We start from the raw sequence: 19,885 nt of genomic DNA, 5'->3' as shown, positions 1-19,885 counted from the left end.
CACTGTAGGAAGTCAGGATCCTTCAGATGACACAGTGGAGATTTACCAAAATGGTTCCAGAGATGGAGGATTTTAGCTGCAGCGTCAGCTTGGGAAAGGTGAGATTGTTCTTCTTGGAGCAAGGAAGATTGAAGGGACATTTCATTGAGTTGATGGAGTTTTAGACTATCCGGTGGCACCCGTAAAGGTTGATGAAATTGTAGGTTTAATGTCTCTCTTCTAACTCAAACCACTCTGCTTTTGTTTCGAAGTTTGAAGCATTTATCCCAATGGAATTTCATTTTTCAATCAGTTTCCCAATAACTGGCATTCGATCCATAAAAGCAAAATACTGTGGATGCTGGAAATTTGAAACAATTTGAAATTTTTGGAAATACTCGGCAGGTCTGGCATTTATAGAGAGGGAAGCAGAGTTAACGGGTGGGATTTTTTTGGCTGCTTTCACCCCAAAACCGGAAAACCTGCCCAAGGTCAACGGACCTTCGCATGGTCCTCACTCCTAGACTGTTATGATTCTCGTGGGACGGGAAAATACCCCCCAACATTTCAAGCTCAATATGATCTCTTCAGAATTGAAATGTGATGAGTTACTTGCTGTAAAAAGGGGGAAGAGAGAGGAAGACTACTATCAAAATCCTAGAGGGTGACCATTAACCAGAAACTGAACTGGACTAGCTCCATAAATTCTATGGGTGAGATTTTCCTCTTTCTCCATGGTGTGTTTCACAGCAATGGGAGCCAGTGCACCGCTTCATAGCAGCGGGATCGTACGGACCCACTGTTGTCGATGAGGTTTCCATATGAATGCACTTCTCACCGCGATGGGGGTGCGCCAATGGTTGGACCGTAAGATCCTGCCAGTGTAAAGAGCAGCAAGATTTTGGTGTATGGCTACAAGAATAGGCCAGAATCCTGCAGCAAGTAACTCACCTCCTGACTCCCCAAAAACCTTGTCCACCATCTGTAAGGCATTAGCAAGCAGCCTGCCTGATTGGCACCCCATCCACCTATATTCATTCCTCCACTAATGATGCTCATTGGCAGCCGTGTACACCATCCACAAGATGCACAGCAGGAACTCACCACATTTCCTTTGGCATCACCTATCAAACACACAACCACTGCCATCTAGACGGACAAGGGCAGCAGATACCTGGGAACACCAGCACCTGGAAGTTCCCCTCCAAGCAACTCACCACTCTGACTTATAAGTTCATAATTTCATAAAGGATAGGAGCAGAATTAGGCCATTTGGTCCATCGAGTCCACTCTGCCATTCGATCATGGCTGATATGCTCCTCATTCCCATTTTCCTGCGTTCTCCCTATAATCCTTCAACCCATTACCAATTAAAAATCTGTCCAACTCCTCCTTAAATTTACTCACTGCCCCAGCATCCAACTCACTTTGGGGTAGCAAATTCCACAAATTCACGACCCTTTGGAAGAAGTCGTTTCTCCTCAACACTGTTTTAAATTTGCTACCCCTTATCCTAAGACTATGACCTCTCATCCTAGAATGGCCCACAAGAGGAGGCACCCACTCCATGTCTACTTTATCCATACCTTTTATCATCTTGTGTACCTCAATTTGATCTCCCCCCATTCTTCTAAATTCCAGAGAGTATAAGTCTAAACTGTTCAATCTCTCTTCATATGACAGAATGGAAAGTCAGTTCAGAATGAATCAATCCAGTGAACCTCCTCTGAAGTGCCTCCAATGCCACTACATCTTTCTGCAAATAAGGGGACCAAAACTGTGCACAATACTCCAGGTGAGACCTCACCAATGCCTTGTATAATTTGAAAATACATTGCCGTTCCTTAATTGTCGCTGGTCAAAATCCTAGAACTCCCTCCCTAACAGCACTGTGAGTGTACCTACATCACCTGGACTGCAGCAGCTCGAGAAGGCAGCTTACCACCCCCTTTCTCAAGGGCAATTGGGGATGGGCAATAAATGTGTCCCAGTTAAGTGATATCCATAACCGATGAATGAATTGCAAAAAAACAGAAGGGATGTTCTCGGCTAGGTTAGAGGATGGGAGAGATTAAATACAAAGATGTCATGGGAAAAAAGGCAAAAGGTAATGGTTGCAGTAAAGAAACACAGTATTAGTCCTGACTGAGTGTTCACGGCAGAATAATCAACAGCTCTGTCTGAAAGCAAAGCCAGTTTCAAACTAGCACATGGCAAATAACAGAATTAAAAAGGGAGGACAGAGTTCATGGTCTGAAATTGTGGAACTCAATGTTGAGTCCAAAATGCTGTAAGGTGACCAATCAGAAGATGGAGCGCTGTTCCTCAAGCTTGTGTTTAGGGTCGCTGGAACATTCCAACAGGCCGAGGGGAGAAATGTGACTCAGAATAAGGTGGTGAATAAAAATGACAGGCAATCAAAAGCCTGGGGTCATTCTTTAAGTTCAAAGTTTATTTATGAGTGCCACGAGTAGGCTTACATTAGCGCTGCAATGAAGTTACTGTGAAAATCCCCGAGTCGCCACACTCCGGCGCCTGTTCGGATACACTGAGGGAGAATTTAGCACGGCCAATGCACCTAACCAGCACGTCTTTTGGACTCTGGGAGGGAACCGGTGCACCTGGAGGAAACCCACGCAGACACGGGGAGGACGTGCAAACTCCGCACAGACAGTGACCCAACGAACAGCGAATCGAACCCGGGTCTCTGGCGCTGTGAGGCAGCAGGGCTTATGGAGCAAGTGGAGGTATTCCAAGTGGGATGAGTTCCAGCTGGGTAGGTGAGTTGATCAATGAGCTATTCCAGAAAGAGCAACAGTTTATTAATCCACAAGGTTGCCGTGAACGTGCGACTAAACTGTTAAAGAAGCGGCAAGAGTTTTCTGGCACTGCCGGCTGTCAGAATTTGATATGATCGACTACATGTAAAGATTCAGTGGAGAGACTGAGCCTTTTATATCCTGCTGTGTCATACCATAAATAGAGCAGGGCTTTTGCCTTCATTTTCAGTATCTCAAATACTGTTCCTGTATAGTGCATTGATTTTCCTTCCTTCCCATTTCCTGAGAGACGTTAGCTTTTCTAGGGCAGCAGGTCCTTTCGCGGTGAATATGTCTTTACAAGGGTAGTCAGCTGTTTTGACCTATTTTCACAGGGCAGCAACTCTGTTGGCCATTAGTTTAAACTGTCAGGCTACGTTTGACTCAAGCCACTTTCATTATGAGCTGCTCCCAGTGCAAGCCACAACCTTTAGTTGTTCTCTTATTTGATGCCCATGGGGAAAGGGGAACAGGGGTAGACATAGAAAGATTGGAAAATCGGGACAGGAGTGCTTCCCATTCTCTCATTCAATGAGGTTACTGATGACCTACAACCCCGTCCCACATCCTTTCATACCCGCAGTTATCAAAAGCCTATCAATCTCAGGTTTAAAATGAACAATTGATCTAGAATCACCTGCCATTTGAAGAAGAGAGTTCCAAACTTCCGCCATGTTTTGCATGTAGACGTATTCCCTAATTTCACTCTTAGTTGTAATTTTTAGATTTTGCCCCCCAGTCCTAGACTCGGATAATGGAAATATTTTCTCGCTGTGTCACCTGCATGTTAACCTTCATATCTTGAAAACTTTGTCAAACAGCTCTTAAAATGTTAAATTCCAGGGAATACAGCCCTACCATGGAGTCTGTTCTGGGAATTTAATCCTTGACATCTGAGCATCATTTTGGTAAATCTAAAGTTGTGTTTCCCAGAACTGCGGGCAGTATTCCAGGACTGGACTAACCAGACCTTTGTGTAGCTGAAACCTGACTTCTACCACATTGTATTCTGGTCTCTTTGACCTGATTATTTCTTGTATTTCTGCACAGCAGTTTAATGACCCATGTGCATGGACCACCTGCCCCAGTCTCTTTGACCCTCCACACCTTCCTGCTTTTCAACTTTTTGAAAATACCCCATTCATTCCTTTCTAGGTTCAAAGTTGATCATGTCACATTTGTTCATAGATTTTATAGAATCCTACAGTGCAGAAGGAGGCCATGCAGCCCATCGAGTCTGAACCGACCACAATCCCACCCAGGCCCAATCCTCGTAAGCCCATGCATTTACCCTAGCTAGTCCACCTGACACCAAAGGGCAATTTAGCATGGCCAATCCACATAACACGCACACCTTTGGACTATGGGAGGAAACCCTTGCAGACACAGGGAGAATGTGCGAACTGCGCGCAGACAGTGACCCGAGGCCGGGAATCAAATCCGGGTCCCTGGCGCTGTAAGGCAGCAGTGCTAACCACTGCGCCACCGTGCCGCCCAGCTTGAAATCCATTCACCTGCAGCCACTCGAACCTGTTTCCTCATTCAAAATTACAGAATTACAGAATGGCTATAATGCAGGACGAGGCCATTCAGCCCGTCATGTTAGTGCCAGCCTCATACCAATCCCCCATCTTCCCCCTGCACATTCTTCCTTTCCAGATAATAATCCAATTTTGTTTTGAATGCCTCGATTGAACCTGCCTCCACCATAATCCCAGCCAGCACATGCAGATCTCAACCACTCGCTGCGTGAAAATGTTTCTCCTCATGTCTCCATCTCTTCTTTCATCAATCACTTTTAATCTATGCCCTTTCGTGAGTCAGACGCATAGGGTGGAATTTTCTGATCCCACCCGCCACGGGAATCGTATTGGGTGATTCAGGACCATATAAAGGTCCGTTGACCTCGGGTGGGATTTTCCAGTCATGGGGCGAATGCGGCTGGAAAATCCTACCAATAAGCTCCGACTTTCATTCACTCACTCTCTCCTACACTCACTCTCATTCTCACTTGATCTCTTTCCCACACTCACTTTCTCTCCCACACTCACTCTCTCTTCGACGTTCTCTTTCCCACACTCACGCTCTCCCACATTCACTCACCCATTCATTCACTCAGTCAGTCACTCACTCACTGGGCCCGATTTTACCAAAGATTCGCGCCCGAAGGGCTGGCGCGAAATCGCGGTAAATTCGAGTGTCGGGCCTTTAACACGATCTTCACCCGAATCCGAGCACATTGCGGCTTTACCGACACCTGATTCGGGCGCGAATCTGGTCCGCGCCCGAATCGGGCGGCCCGACGATTTAAATGCATTAGCATGCATTTAAATCGATTTAATGAACTGCCCGCCCAACTCTACCACCAAATCCCACTTTACCACCACGGGGCCCATTCCGGATCCGTACTTTTAGTGACCTGCTAAATAATAGTCGGAAGCCGGTGCTTCCTCAGTGAGGGTTGGCGAGGAGGTAGGTGCATGGTGTCTGAAAGCTCTCCGGTACTTACAGGTGTCTTGTAGTCGCAGCCATTCCGCCGTCCTGGGTCGGTGGCGGCTCTGCGAGTGTGTGGGGGGGAGGGGGGAGGATGGATCTCTGGTTGTTGGGGGGGGGAGGGGTGTGGAGGGGGGGAGGATGGATCTCTCGTTGGGGGGCAGAGGATGTAAACCATTCCAGGCACGTAAACCATTCATTGGGGCCGATTTTACCAAATCGGCTCTAAGTGCTGGGTGTGGTCGTAAATCAGACCCGCGCCCAGCAGCCGCGCTCCAGCGCCCCCATACACCTTTTTTCGGCGCGGGTCCAGTGGGCAGGGTCTAGCGCATTTGTATCTGTCGGAGCACCGAACTGCGCATGCGCACTTCGAAGCCGACAGCACTCAGCGCGCCCGAACGCAAAATTCAAAGGCAGCGCTGACAGCACTGCTGTCTGCGCTGCCTTTGACTTTCCCTGGTGGTGGGGGGAGGGCGGGGGTGGGGGGGGGGGGGAGGTGGGATGTGACGTCTCTTCTCTGGCGGGGGGGGGGGGGGGGGGTTAGGGGGGGATCTGATGTCTCTTCCCTGAGGGTGGGGGGGGTGAAGGGGGGGATGTGATGTCTCTTCCCACGGGGGGGAGGTAGGGGGGGATGTGACATCTCTTCCCTGAGGGGGGGAGGGGGGGATGTGACATCTCCGCCCCCCCCCCCCCCCCCAGGGGCAGAGACGTCACATCCCCCCCTTACCCCCTCCCTTAGGGAAGAGATGTCACATCCCCCCCTACCTCCCCCCTCAGGGAAGAGACGTCATCCTACCCATCAGGACCCCCGGAGCAAGGCCAGGATCCAGGATCGCAAGATGCTTTTGATGGACACCAGCGATCAAGGTAGGTCGGGGGCCCGGGGGATCCGATCCCGGGGGGGTGGCTGCTGGCGGGGCCGGCATCCCAGGGTGGTCCGATCGGGTGGGGGGGGGGGGGGGGGGGGGGTTGGTGGGCTGCCGGGGTGGTTCGCGGGGGCGGTCCGCAATGGGTGGTCAGGGGCAATTCGGCGGTTCAGTTGCTGAGTTGAAGTCCTGTCGGACTTGAATTCAGCAACACGGTAAATGCGCGGGCGCCGATCGGATCGGAGCCTCGTAAAGTGGGAATCCTTGGGTAAGTTGGGCGCGGGCTTCATTATGCCGATTTAAATGCATGCAAATGCATTTAAATCGGCCTGCTGGCCAATTCGGGCGTGCGCTGGATCGGCGCCCGGATCGGCCGTTGGTAAAGGCGCGATTGGCCTTGGGTCGGGTCTGGACCACGTTTTAGGCCCGACGCCCAACTGTACCACGATTTTCGGGCGCGAAATTTTGGTAAAATCGGGCCCATTATCTTTACTGTTAAAGGATAGGAATTGAAACATTTGAATGTTTTAATTCCTATCCTTTAACAGTACAAAGCATCTCTTTTCAAAATATTGTTACACTTTAGAAAGTTAATAAAGTAATTTTTCTGCATAAGCTACCATTACATTCATTTGATCTAAAATATTAAACTTCTGACACTGTTTAAGTATATCCTAGATGTTCCTGGGACTAGAAATTTCTTCCAAAGAACTGTTGCTTCAGGATATATGCTCCAAGTACTGGGTTTGTTCTATATTTATTTTACAATATGTTGATGGGGAGACGTCTCTGTGACAACAGGAATGAACAGACACTCAAAATGATATGGATATACTTTGTTCTGTGTGGTCGAAGATTCTCAGAAATGCAAATTTTATTTTTCACTTGAGCCCTGCAAGTTGACACAATCAGCCCAAAATAACCCAAGCAGCTCACATTCATTACTGAGACAAAAGTAGACAGTTGAAATAGATGCAAGTGTAATCTTTCAACAAAAGCTTTGAGTTTAATAGCGTTATCAGATTGTTAGAACAATATTTTCTCTAACAAGAGCAGGTATAATTATTGCCAACTCTTCCATGTGTCAGAGAGCTGCTCTCTCTGCCTTTTCTACTTTCCCGCCCGGGCGCGCTGCTTCAGATTTTTTTTTGAACTGCGTATGCGCAGTTCAGAGCTCCGATCATTCTGGCAGAACTAAGCCCCGCCCACTGCGCGGATCAGACCGGAGCCGGCAAAAAGCATATGGGCGCGCTGCAAAGAGGATTCCGGGCTCGGATCTGTATTACGCCCAGATCCGGCCCTTAGACTCCAAATGGTAAAATCGGGCCCACTCTCTTTCCCACACTCACTCACTCCCTCTCCCACACTCACTCACTCTCTCTTTCTCTCTCCCACACTCCCTCATGCTCTCCACACATTCACTCCCCCTTCCACTCTCTCCCTCTCTCTTGCTTCATTAGAATCCTTTGAGAGAAATAATACTGAAAAAATAGACATGGAATCACCGGGACAAACACAAAAATACCAAATTTCAAACAGTCACATTTCAACTACAGGGGACTGGGTGCCGATTGGTTGGCAAGTCAACTGTTTGGCCAAGGTGATGTCATGGAGAAACCAATAAGGGAAAGATGGGCTCTGCAAGCACCTGGGTAGGTCAGGAAATGCACAATACTTGAATATATTCTGTTTGCCTGCAGAGAACGTGCCCCTTTGTAAGAATGTATGTCACCTCCAGCAAGTGTATATGACTGAAAAGATAAGCTACACCACAAGTATTCTTATTCGTTCATGGAATGCGAGTATCTCTGGTTAGGTCAAAATTGAATACCCATCCCTAATTGCCCTTGAGAGAGTGGTGGTGAGCTGCCACTAAAACATAATTGTATTTCACTTCCAGTCAGATTTTGCCTGCTTGGAACATTCCCCTCCATTCAAGCTGTTACTTAAATGCTAAATGGGGGCAGAGGCTATGATCTGAAACTGTTGAACGCGGTCATAAAAACAGAAAACACTGGAAAATCTCAGCAGGTCTGACAGCATCTGTGGGGAGAGAGTACAGCCAATTGTTTTGAGTCTACATGACCCTTTGTCAGAGCTGATATTAGATACAAAATGCCTCACCAAAAGCCTGCATTGAGCTTACATTGAGCTGGAGTGAAACTGTGCAGGAGGTCTTTTTTTATTCGTTCATATAACATTGGCATCGCTGGCTGGCCAGCATTTATTGCCCATTCCTAGTTGCCCTTGTTCAGACAGCAGCTGAGAGTCAACCACATTGCTGTGGCTCTGGGGTCACATGTAGGCCAGACCAGGTAAGGACAGCAGATTTCCTTCCCTAAAGGACATTAGTGAACCAGATGGGTTTTTCCGACAATCGGCAATGGTTTCATGGTCATCAGTAGATTCTTAATTCCAGATATATATTTCTTATTGAATTCAAATTCCACCATCTGCCGTGGCGGGATTCGAACCCAGGTCCCCAGAACCTTATATCAGTGGTAGGGAAATTTACTGGAGAGGATTCTTCAAGGCAGGATTTACCCCCATTTGGAAATAGATGGACGTATTAGCGAGAGGAAACACGGTTTTGTGAAGGGGAGGTCGTGTCTCACGAACTTGATCGAGTTTTTCGAGGAAGTGACGAAGATGATTGATGAGGATAGGGTCGTGGATGTTGTCTACATGGACTTCAGTAAGGCCTTTGACAAGGTCCCTTATGGCAGACTGAGACAGAGGATGAAGTTGCACAGGATCAGAGCTAAGCTGGCAAGATGGATACAGAACTGGCTTGGTCATAGAAGACAGAGGATACCAATGGAGGGGTACGTTTCTGAATGGAGGGCTGGTTACAAGTGGCATTCCTCAGGGATCAGTGATGGGACCTTTGCTGTTTGTAATATATATATAAATGATTTGGAGGAAAATGTAACTGGTTTGATTAGTAAGTTATCGGACAACACAAAGCTTGATGGATTTGCGGATAGTGATGAGGACCATCAGAGGATATAGCAGGATATAGATTGGTTGGAGACTTGGGCAGAGAGATAGCAGATGGAGTTTAATCCGGACAAATGTGAGGTAATGCATTTTGGAAGGTCTAATACAGATAGGAAATATACGGTAAATGGCAGAACCCTTAAGAGTATTGATAGGCAGAGGGATCTGGGTTTACAGGTACACAGGTCACTGAAAGTGGCAACGCAGGTGGAGAAGATAGTCAAGAAGGCACACGGCATACTGGCCTTGGTCAGCTGGGGCACTGAGTTCAAAAATTGGCAAGTCACGTTGCAGCTTTATAGAACCTTAGTTAGATCACACTTGGGATATAGTGCACAATTCTGATCGCCACACTACCAGAAGGATGTGAAGGCTTTGGAGAGGGTACAGAAAAGATTTACCAGGATGTTGCCTGGTATGGAGGGCATTAGCTATGAGGAGAGGTTGGAGAAACTTGATTTGTTCTCACTGGAGCGATAGAAGTTGAGGGGTGACCTGATAGATGTCTACAAGATTATGAGAGGCATGGACAGAGTGGATAGTCAGAAGCTTTTTCCCAGGGTGGAAGAGTCAATTACTCGGGGGCATAGGTTTAAGGTGCGAGGGGCAATGTTTAAAGGAAATTTATGAGGCAAGTTTTTTACACAGAGGGTGATGGGTGCCAGGAACCCGCTGCCGGAGGAGGTAGTGGGGAAGCAGAAACGATAGTAAGTTTTAAGGGGCGTCTGGACAAATACATGAATAGGATGGGAATGGAGGGATATGGTCCCCAGAAGGATAGGGGGTTTTAGTTCAGTCGGGAAGCATGGTCGGAGCAGGCTTGGAGGGCCGAAGAGCCTGTTCCTGTAATTTTCTTCGTCCTTTGTTCTTTGTTTTTATTAGCTGAGAACAGAGAGGTCAGAATTGATCCATTACCATTTTCTTCTGACTTAGACAGTTATCGCTTTTGTTATTCAATCTCTCCTGCCTTCCACTCCATTTGTAAATGTGAATTGTTTTTGTTGCTCTCCTGTAAATGTTATGCACGCATCAGAATTTTATGACATGAATTGCTTTTCTTGAACCACAGAATAGAACAGCACATTGATAGCTGCATGTTCTCCTTATTAGGCTGTGCACAGAAACCTTGCCGCACGTTGAATATAATATTGAATCCGCAGAATGAACAATGTGACATTCGATATTGGCTTATCAATCTTAGAGAAAGAACCACACTTGGATATTGGAAAGAGAAGAAGGCTGCCATCATTTACAGCCCATTGACTCATTTATTCCGGATGATGCAGCCTGCAAGCAGATAGCCAACCAAGTCAGTAGGAGATTGGACTCTGGGTTTTATCTGCCTGACACAAAAAAAGCCCACAAAAATAATCTGGTGTAACCTGGACGCGTTCATGAAGTTCCAATTTTAACTTTTACGTTCGTATTTTGTTCTTTTATCGAGGCTATCAGATCTCCTGTCCCAAAAAATAGATACTGTGGCTGCTAGGGCGCATGGTGGCACAGTGGTTAGCACTGCTGCCTCACGGCACCAGGGGCCTGGGTTCGATTCCCGGCTTGGGTCACTGTGTGGAGTCTGCACGTTCTCCCCGTGTCTGCGTGGGTTTCCTCCGCGTGCTCTGGTTTCATCGAGAACGATAGAATCTACAGTGCAGAAGGAGGCCATTCAGCCTGCACCGACAACAATCCCACCCTGGTCCTATCCCCACAATCCCATACATTTACTCTGCTAGTCCCCTGACACTAGGGTCAATTTAGCATGGCCAATCAACCTAACCCGCATATACACGGCGAGAACATGCAAACTCCACATAGACAGTGACCCAAGGCCGGAATTGAACTCGGGTCCCTGGCGCTGTGAAGCAGCAGTGCTAACCACTGTGTCACTGTGCCGCCCCACAGCCTGAAAGACGTGCTGATTAGGTGCATTGGCCATGCTAAATTCTCCCTCAGTCAACTCAAACAGGTGCCAAAGTGTGGCAACTAGGGGACTTTAACAGTAAACTAAAACCAGAAATCCAAAATTTGAAAAATAGGCCGGGATTTTTCGGATGAAGGGCTTTTCCGCTCCGATTCTGGTGGAGGGGATGTGAGGAAACATGTCCCCGCCAATGCTGATTTCCCCACAATGAGCCAATTAACTGAAAGATGGAATGTCTGCCCCTCATTCAGAAGGATGACCCACCTCAGAGAGTTAGCAGCCAACCTGGCTGGACAGCTACTCAACAGCGCCAATGGCTACAGTGGCCAGGGCTGGGACTACAGGCAGTCCGCAGATTCCCAGTCCCAGGGAGTCAGGAACAGATAAGAATTCAGAATCAGGGGGGTAACAGGCTCACAGCAGGAAAGCAGCTGAGGCTCACGGGGGTTGGGGGAGAGGGGGGGGATGCCTTATTGGAGAAGCCAGGCCAGGGAGAACCTGTGGATGGCAGACTTGGGGTAGGGCCCGATGTGGAAGGGAACTGATCTCCCTTCCTGCACATCGTCTGAGTGGGGTGACCTGCCAGGTATTCTTCCTGACCCTGGACATCTCCCAGCAGCCTCACAATTGAGGCGGGTGGAAAGCAGCCCTTAGGTTTCCAACAGTAGGTCACACAGCCCATCAATTGGCTCAATATTCCCCCAGTGATTGGCTACTTAAGGGCCTCAACTGTGACAAGGGTGGGGTTGTCACCCAGCCTCTTGGACTGCCAGTGGGGTAAAATTCTGCCCATAAAATTGCTGGAAATACTCAGCAACTGTTCAGAGAGAAACAGAGTTAATAGGCTGGGGTTGGGCGAAGGGTGGAGTACAACCCCACCACACCTCCCACCCACCTCCCTCCAACTAGGCCTGTGGCTGTTGTTGTGCTGTGGGCACCCAGGTAGGTAGGGAAGGCCCCTCAGCCTTCCTGCAGCATTGGCTTCAGATACCGAATGCTAAGGGGCTGCCTCCAATCAGCAGAACAGGCCTCCTCTTTCTCTGGGGTCCTGGAAAATTCCAGTCATCCTCCATTAATCAGCCATAATAGTCTCTAAATGGGTTGAATTAGCAACATGCCAAATTCAGGAGTTGGGAAGTTTTGTTGAAGGTGTACAAGACATTAAGTAAGGCCACACTTGGAATGCTGTGTACAGTTCTGGTCACCCTATTATAGAAAGGATATTATTAAACTAGACAGAGTGCAGGAAAGATTTACTAGGATGCTACCAGGAGTTGATGGCTTGAATTATAAGGAGAGGCTGGATAACTGGGACTTTTTTCCCTGGAGCGTCCGAGACTTAGGAGTGATCATATAGAGGTCCATAAAATAATGAGGGACATAGATAAGATAGACAGTCAACATGTTTTTCCAAAGGTAGGGGAGTCTAAAACTAGAGGGCATAGTTTTAAGGTGAGAGGGGAGAAATACAAAAGGATCCAGAAGGGCAATTCTTTCACTCGGATGGTGGTGAGTCTCTGGAACGAGCTGCCAGAGGCAGTAGCAGAAGCAGGTACAATTTTGTCTTTTAAAAAGCATTTGGACAGTTACATGGGTAAGATGGGTATAGAGGGATATGGGCAAAACACAGGCAATTGGGACTAGCTTAGTGGTTAAAAGCTGGGCAGCATGGACAAGTGGGCTGAAGGGCCTGCTTCCATACTGTAAACCTCAATGACTCTGTGACTCTACCTGCAGACAGGTAACCTTTCCCAACCCCGAACTGTCTCTGTGTAAATAGCCTGGGGGCGGGATTGAGCGAAGGAACTGGCACGCAGGCCAGTGGTGCTATTTTAAGCATCTGCTTGCCACACTTCCCCTCCAGGCCCATGTGGGTCCACCTCAAAATCAATCCCTCCCTGTTTCATTTCAAAACTCGTTATTATTATGACATTAATATGGTGGCTTCGCTTCACAAATGGATACAAAATTGGCTTCTTGACAGAAGTGGTTGTGGAGGGTTGTTTTTCAAACTGGAGGCCTGTGACCAGCAGTGTGCCTCAGGGATCAGTGCTGGGTCCACTGTTATTTGTCATTTATATTAATGATTTGGATGAGAATATAGGAGGCATGGTTCGTAAGTTTGCAGATGACACGAAGGGCCCGATTTTACCATTTCGAGACTAAGTGCCGGGTGCGGGCGTCAAATAGATCCAAGCCCGGAGGCCTCGCTCCAGCGCACCCATACGCTTTTTTCCGGCGCCAATCCAGTGGGCGGGGCTTAGCGCCGCCGGAACGATAGAAAATCTGACAGAACGTGCCCGGGCGCGAAAAAAAAAGCAGAGAGCGGAGAGAGCCTCTCTGCCGTTCATCCTCTGGTCGCGCGGGGGGGGGGGGGGATGTTGGGAGGGGATGGGGTGTGACTTATCATCCCCTGGGGGGTGGGAGGGGAGGGGGAGTGATATCTCATCCTCTGGGGGGGTGGGGGGAAGGGGGTGTGACATCTCATCCCCTGGGGGGGTGGGGGGAGGGGGTGTGATGTCTCATCCCCTGGGGGGTGGGGGGGAGGGGGTGTGACGTCTTATTCCCTGGAGGGGAGGGGAAGGGGTGTAACGTCTCATCCCCTCGGGGGGGGGGAGGGGGGTGGAGAGGGGGTGTGACATATCATCCTCTAGTCGGGGGGATTCCGCTGCGTCTATGCGGCCGATCCCTCCTGGCACCATCACTGGTACACTACCAGCCACAGCCATCTCTCCCGCTCTCTCGCACCTGTGGGGAAGAGTAATCTGTGGCTGGTAGTGTACCAGTGATGGTGCCAGGAGGGATCGGCCACAGACAGACAGCGGAATCCCCCTGACGAGAGGATGATACACCACACCCCCTCCCCTCCCACCCCCCAGAGTGTGAGACGTTACACCCCCCCTCCCTTCCCACCCCCCAGAGGATGAGACGTCACACCCCCCCTCCCCTCCCACCACCCCCCCTCCCCCCCAAGAGGGCGACGTGGGCCCACCCCCTCTCCTCATTCCACCCCCCCCCCCACCAGAGTTCCAACTGGGCCCACCCACCCCCTCCTCCGGCAGACACCAGCGGACCTGTGTGAAGCCCGGTCACTTCAGCCGTGGCTCGAAGTCAGTGTCCAGGAACGTGCTGCAGGCTGTCGAAGGACTGAAGGTGAGCGGGAAGGATGGTGGAGGGAGACCACGATCGAGGTAGGTTAGGGGTGTGCTCTGCCGGGGGACCTGCCTCCCAGAGGGGTCTGATCCTGGGGGGGGGGGGGGGGGGGGGGGGGGTGTCGGCCTCCCAGAGGGGTCCGATCCCGGGGTGGGGGGTGGGGGGGGGGGGCTGCCTCCCAGAGGGGTCCGATCCCAGGGGGGAGGGGTCTGCCAGGGTGGTTAGAGGGGGGTGTCCGCGAAGGGTGGGCCTCGGCGATTCCCCTGCCGAATAAAAGTACAAGTTGGAGTTTTATTTATCAGGTTGGTGAAGGCGTGGACGCGAATTGGGCCGAACGTTGGTAAAGGGGGAATTGAGGGTAAAGTTGGGCGCACGCTTCATTAAGTCGATTTAAATGCATGCAAATTCTGACACAGATTTTGACACAGAGGGTGGTGAGTGTCTGGAACAAGTTGCCAGAGGTAGTAGTAGAGGCGGGTACACTTTTGTCTTTTAAAAAGCATTTAGATATTTACATGGGTACGATGGGTATAGAGGAATATGGGCCAAATGCGAGCAATTGGGATTGCCTTACGGGTTTTAAAAAAGAAGGGGCGGCATGGACAAGTTGGACCGAAGGGCCTGTTTCCATGCTGTAAACCTCTCTGACTCTATAATTGACAACATGCAGAATAACAATCAAGTAATTACAAATTCTCTGCTTGGACCATGTGGATACTGAGTAAGAGAAACTGCCTTAGTAAGCTGGTGATATTGAATATTGTTTGCTTTTGTTTAAAGTTTATTTATTAGTTCACAAGTAGGCTTAGAGTCATAGAGTCATAGAGATTTACAGCATGGAAACAGGCTCTTTGGCCCAACTATTCCATGCTGCCCCTTTTTTAACAGCTAAACTAGTCCCAATTGCCCGCGTTTGGCCCAAACCCCTCGATACCCATCTCACCCATGTAACTGTCCAAATGCTTTTTAAAAGACAAAATTGTACCCGCCTCTACTGCTACCTCTGGCAGCTTGTTCCAGACACTCACCACCCTCTGTGTGAAAAAAATTGCCCCTTTGGACCCCTTTGCTTACATTATTGAAGTGACTGTGAAAGTCCTCTAGTTGCCACACTCCGGCACCTGTTCGGGTACACTAAGGGAGAATTTAACACAGCCAATGTTCCTAACCCGCACATCTTTCAGACTGTGGGAGGAAACCGGCACACCTGGAGGAAACCCATGTCAACAATGTGCAGACTCTGCGCAGGCAGTAACCCCAGCAGGAATCGATCCCTGGTCCCTAGCACTGTGAAGTACAAGTGCTAACCATTGTGCCAATCTGTTAAGTGGCTGGAAACTGAAGCAGTAAATGATTGCATGGGATATTGAATATTTAGCTTTGGGGCACATAGACTTTCCACAGCTTAATCGTTTCAAACAAGATATATTTTTAATGTAATATTGTGTAATTCACCTTTGATACCAAGAACACATAATGCGAATAAAAACAAGACTTGTTTTCACTGCAATTTTGTGTGCACTTAACTGCCCATCGTGGCTTTAGGAGGGAGCACACTTAACCTGTTCAGTGTGGACTCTGATGGTTTAAGCCCCATGCCAGAGAACAAAAGCCAATATGACATTAGCTGTGCAGTGCCGAGGAAGTTACTGCACTGTCAGTGGTGCTGTCCTTTGGATGAGGTCTTTAAGATAAGGCCCGAACTCAGGTAAATGGGAAAGATCAGAGAAGCAGAGGCCAAAATTTTACCGGCACGCCCGCCCCAGAATCAGGGCAGGTGAGGCTCACAGAACGGAATTCTCCATTAGCCTTGGGTGGGATTTTACGAGCCTCGCCTGAGCAAGGTCGTAAAATACTGGTCATAGAATCCCTACAGTGCAGGAGGAGACCATTTGGCCCATCGAGTTCACACTGTCTCCCTGGGAAAGCATCTTTACCCAGGCTCACCCCGTCCCTAAAACCCCATGTATTTACTCCGCTAATCCCCCTAACCGATATATGTTGCGACAGACACTAAGGCTCAATTTAGCAAGGCCAGTCAACCTAACCCGCAATTTGTTGGAGTGCGGGAGGAAACTGGAGAACCCGGAGGAAACCCACGCAGACACGGGGAGAACTTGCAAACTCCACACAGACAGTGACCTAAGCGGGGAATTGAAGCTGGGTCCCTGCAGCTGTGAGGCAGCAGTGCTGACCACTGTGCTACCCTCAATCACGGGACCCTACTTGGAAGAAGAGTAGAGGAGTTCTCCCCAGAGTCCTGACCAATATGTATTCCTCATTTAAACAACAGCACTGAAATCTAGATAGGCCGTTATCCGATTGCTCTTTGTGGCAGCTTGTTGTCTGCAGGCTGGTCGGCGTACTGCTTCAATGACAGCATATGACTACATTCGAAAAAGTACCTTATTGACTGTAAAGCACTTTGGGACATTCTGAACTTGTGAAGGGTGCTGTACAAAGCGCAAGCTTTTCTTTTTTCTAGATCCACTTAAATCCTGCCTCCGGAGTCAATATTTAAATTTTATTCCCCTTCGACGTGACTCATGGTCATTACTCATGCGGTATGCCTTAGTTTAGTGCAAGTGTCAGGAGTAATGACACCAGCGAACAACATCATTCATAAATATTACATGCGTGTGTTGTATTTATAACTCTGCTGTATCATAAATTGATGTGTTGCCTGCAAGAGTTCCAGTTAATGCATTTTTACATATATTGGATTAATGCAGGTGGATCAATTTAGCTTCATATTTTATTCAATGTTTGAAAATCTGTGCATTTCAAAAAAAAAATACTCAAATGGGTATTTAAGATCCTCACTGCAGCTGAGAATAGAGACTTTGCGGCATATATTGATTGACAGCCCAGCAGAACCATGGCTGTTAGAGCCACCGGATTGTTGCAAAAATCTGGTTTATTGCGTTTCTCCTGGGAAGGGAATCTTCTGAACCCAGTCTAGCCCACACATGACTCCCAATCAACTTAATGGGGTAGATTTTGACAGGCAGTGGACTCGTCAGGTGAACTGCAGGATGGGAGCTAAATGAGATGCAACTCGTTATATTGAGTTTGAGTTATAAGGAGAGGCTGAATAGACTGGGACTTTTTTTTCCTGGAGCGTAGGAGGCTGAGGGGTGATCTTACAGAGGTCTATCAAATAACGAGGAGCATAGATCAACATCTTTTCCCAAAGGTAGGGGAGTCTAAAACTAGAGGGCATAGGTTTAAGGTGAGAGGGGAGAGATTCAAAAGGATCCGGAGGGGCAATTGTTTCACACAAAGGATGGTGAGTGTCTGGAACAAGCTGCCAGAAGTGGTAGCAGAGGTGGGTACAATTTTGCCTTTTAAAAAGTCTATAGACAGTTACCTGGGTAAGATGGGTATAGAGGGATATGGGTCAAACGTAGGCAATTGGGACTAACTTAGTTGTTCAGCAAAAAAGGTGGCATGGACAAGTTGGGCCGAAGGGCCTGTTTCCATGCTGCAAACCTCTATGAGTCTATATTGAAGCCTGAAAAACAGACTGTGGTAAACCACTGTTGAGCTTATTGCCTCTGTGTGTGTGTGTGACATGCCTGGGCATGCCCCCCTGCCGGCCCTGCCTGAGACTCCTCCCCCCCTGGTCCAGGTATAAAGGTGACTGCTCCCAACCCTCCTGCCTCAGTCGCTGGACCAGTTCATCAGCATGGGTGTGCTCCAAGTCTTTTGTGAATAAAAGCCTATTTGTTCTTGCATACAAACTAGTCTTTGCTTGATTGATAGTGCATCACAGACCACAGCTTTCTCCACTGAGGTAAGATTTGTTAGGGGATGGGGCATGCCCACAAATAATAACTGGGTGCTTGAATGGCCTGGCCTCTTTGATTCCATTGCCCCAGGGCCGGGAGGCGTGAGCGCAACTCGAGTTCCAACCATTCCGACCTAAAGGACGATTGAGGTCCAATTTACATCTTGGAATCCTGATTTCCATCTCAGATGGAACCTCTCCTCAGAGACTGGAGGAAATGGCCTCTCCCCTGCACACTGACTGGATTTCCAATAAATAAAAGCAAATTACTGCGGATGCTGGAATCTGAAACCAAAACAGAAAATGCTGGAAAATCTCAGCAGGTCTGGCAGCATCTGTAAGGAGAGAAAAGAGCTGCCGTTTCGAGTCCAGATGATCCTTTGTCACAGCTAAAAGGCATCGAAAGTGGCATTTTCTCTAGTGGGTTTCCAAAATGTCTCCAATTCTTGTTGTTAACAGAACAATGAAGTAGTTGTCTCCATTCCGAGGACTCGAATGTCCATGTTAATGACAGGGAAGCGTGTTATCATTTTGACTGTTTTATTCTTTGACGCTTTGGCCGGAATCTTATCGCTGTTCATGCCAGTGGGATAATCCCATGCTGCCGCAGTGAACAGAGATTTGGCTGGCCGCCAAATTCTCCAACCTCACTGCAGCGGGAGCATGTCGTGAATGGTCGGTAAGATCGCGCCCTTTGTCTTTCGATGCCTTCAGTGCAACTTGCGAAATGGTCAAGAGCTTCAAGTCTTTAGATGTCCAGGTCACCAACAATCTGTCCTGGTCCCCCCACGCCGACACTATAGTTAAGAAAGCTCACCAACGCCTCTACATTTTCAGAAGACTGAGGAAATTTGGCATGTCAGCTGCAACTCTCACCAACTTTTACAGATGCACCATAGAAAGCATTCTTTCTGGTTGTATCGCAGCTTGGTATAGCTCCTGCTCTGCCCAAGACCGCAAGGAACTACAAAAGGTCACAAATGTAGCCCAATCCATCACGCAAGCCAGCCTCCCATCCATTGACTCTGTCTACACTTCCCGCTGCTTAGGAAAAGCAGCCAGCATAATAAAGGACCCCATGCACCTCGGGCATTCTCTCTTTCACCTTCTTCCATCAGGAAAAAGGTACAAATTTCTGAGGTCACGTACCAACCGACTCAAGTACAGCTTCTTCTCTGTTGCTGTCAGACTTTTGAATGCGCCTACCTTGCATTAAGTTGATCTTTTTCTACACCCTAGCTATGACTGTAACACTACATTCTGCACTCTCTCGTTTCCTTCTCTATGAACGGTTTGCTTTGTCTGCATAGCGCGCAAGAAAAAATACTTTTCACTGTATCCCAATACATGTGACAATAATAAATCAAATCAAATCAACATCAATAAAATCCACCTCGCATTGTCTAAACCCCAGGAATAATTCCAAATTCACTTAAGTTCCTCGTTTCGAGGCACCTGATTTCACATTTAATAATCAGTCATTAAATAATGGATGAAGCTAAAATATTTCACACTACGTAACTTTTCAAGACGGCTAACTGAAAAGCTTTTCTATTTAAAAGAAGACATGCAATTTTTTTCCTGTTCAATTATTTAACACCTTCTTGGGGTCTCTCGTTGAGATTATTTGGCACTGAGTGATCTATGTTAGGTCCGTAGCATTCCATTTCTACATTTAGAAGTAAGAATCGAAAGTTGTTCTTCGTAAAAAATCTTTCCTCTCAAATTTGCCTTCTCAGTTCATTTGGAAACACCGACCTCCGTGGACTGCAGGCAGTCTTTTTCAAAATCAGGTGAGTTCTTGTTGCAAATCAGGTGGACCACCCAGATTCGGTGTGCTGGTGGGAGTCTACCTTCCGGCCTC

The sequence above is a fragment of the Mustelus asterias genome, chromosome 4 (assembly GCF_964213995.1).
Source record: "Mustelus asterias chromosome 4, sMusAst1.hap1.1, whole genome shotgun sequence".
NCBI lineage: Eukaryota > Metazoa > Chordata > Chondrichthyes > Carcharhiniformes > Triakidae > Mustelus > Mustelus asterias.
Note: the sequence above shows the minus strand (reverse complement) of the source record.